Source organism: Cynara cardunculus (genome assembly GCF_001531365.2).
Source record: "Cynara cardunculus var. scolymus isolate 2C chromosome LG 6, CcrdV1, whole genome shotgun sequence".
Classification (NCBI taxonomy): Eukaryota; Viridiplantae; Streptophyta; class Magnoliopsida; order Asterales; family Asteraceae; genus Cynara; species Cynara cardunculus.
The window spans coordinates 19,748,304-19,750,612 of NC_037533.1; positions in this window are offsets into that span (position 1 = coordinate 19,748,304).

Genomic DNA, 2,309 nt, shown 5'->3' on the forward strand with positions numbered 1-2,309 from the left:
TGTGCGAATAAGCCCATGTCTGGGCGAATAAGCCCGAAGTAAACAGCCTAAAATGGTTGTGCGAATAAGCCCATTTATTGGGTAAGCTCATTAAGCCACAAGTAAACAGGCCCTAAAAGACTTGTATCACCGTACAAGTACCAAAAGTCAAAGGATGAAACAATGAGGAACCAAGAAGACCATAAGAGAGTCAAAGGGTTAAATAGTCATTTGGTCCACAACCTCAAAGGAAGTTTTCTTGAAATCAAGATTTGCAAACAACAAAAGCATGGAAATTTCTTCTGAAACATCAAACAATGTCGTTATGTTGAACTTTTAAATAGATTTAAAATCATAATACTGTTTCTTTTTTTATCGTATTTTCACAAACCAAAGTCAAAGGTAAACTCACCAATCAGAATATCGAGCGTGTATGCTGCATATTCTACTGATGCGTGACCTGATCACCCAAATCAGGATTCAGTATTAGTTCCATAGATAGACTAGGCCTAAGCCGATTATTCTAAAATCCTAATCTAAGGGGGCGTTTACTATACGCTTACCTGGTAAGTGTTTATCAGGTAACTTTCCTTACTGGATGAATAACGCAAGCATCAAAAATCTTACCCGGTAAGAACAACGATAAAAATAGAGAGTCTTACTCGGTAAATAAAGGTGACGACTTTTACCTGGGTAAGTGTTTACAGGCTAAATTGTTACATATCATACCATTTTGATGTACTATAATCTTACTCGGTAAAATAAATTATCTTTTCCCAAAAAAAATAAAAAAATAAATTATCATGTTGGCTCCTAAGGGTAAGCACTTACCGGATAATCATTTAGATAAACGGCCCCTAAATATACATCACTCCATTTGGGTAGCATCGGGTCTCTTAGTAATATTTATAAGATTTATTTTCGTAAACTTCAAATCAACTTAATCTTTCTCTTATAAATATCAACTAGAAGGGTACCCGTACAATGCAGCGAGATATATCTCGATTTTTAATGTTTCGTTTATTCCATCCCTGTAGATGTTTTAACACGGTTTTTATGTGGTTATGAGAAATACATAATGTTTTTATTTTTGAATAAAATATAAATATTAACATATCATAGAATTTCGAAAATAAATATATCAATATTAACATCAAATTAACTATTTTTAATTTGTTTTTTTTTTTTTTGTAATTTCCTTTAATTCAATTTATTATTATTATTTAATTTAAATAATAATGAAGTAATTCATGTTTAATTTTATAATATATTTTTTAATAAGAATAATAATTAAGTATTTTGTTAGAACTCATGATTATTTTAATTATTTTATAGATTTTTTATATTAAAAATAAAATATTTATCTTGTATTTGATTATGTTTATCTGCAATTAGTTATACGAATTCAAATATGAAGCTTTAATAAGTTGTACTTACACACAGTTTATTTGTAATCTTGAATTTTAAGTAATATGCATCAATAAATAGTACTTTATGCATAAAAAATGGTTTTTAAGAGTTTCTGTCAAATGTTTTATAATATAGTATAAATATTTAAATATCAATAATAGAGGAAGATAAAAAAAAAGGATCAATAAACTCGGTCATCATCCAAAAACAATTTTTCAAACAATTCTTAAGTTCGATCTGTCAAATGAATCATATATTAACGATTACAAACTTTATCTGTCTTAACAAAAACGATTTTTCACATATAATTTCCGATATTATTTATATTCTCATCCCATTTTCTTTTAGATTTGATTTAACATTATTATAAGTTTTTTTAATGCATTTTTACATTTTTTTATAATTATTGAAAGACTTGTTTTAATAAATGAAGTATAATAATCTGACTTTTTCTAATTATTTATCTTATGACAAGTTATACGAAAAAATACTGTATTTTAACTTGATTCTTATTTTGAGTAACGTAATTTTAAAACTTTCATTTTGGTACCTAAGATGTAAAGTTTTAAACATTTAAATACTTAGATAACCAGTTGAAGTACTAATCGGTTATCGTGCTAATGTGACGAGTGATGTAGTATCCAACTGAGTATTATTTGCTATTCAACCCAATTTCATCTCACCACTCGCCACATCAACATGGTAACCGGTTAATACTTCAACAGGTTACCCGGATACTTAATAAATGTTTAAAACTTTATATCTTAGATATCAAAATATAAATTTTAAAAATAAATTATATAAAATAAAAATCAAATTAAATTACATTACTTTTTTATTTAATTTATCCTTTATCCCGAATAGAGGTGGCCAAAATTCGGTCCCGGGCCGGGCCTTAACCGGTCCCTACCGGGCCTAAT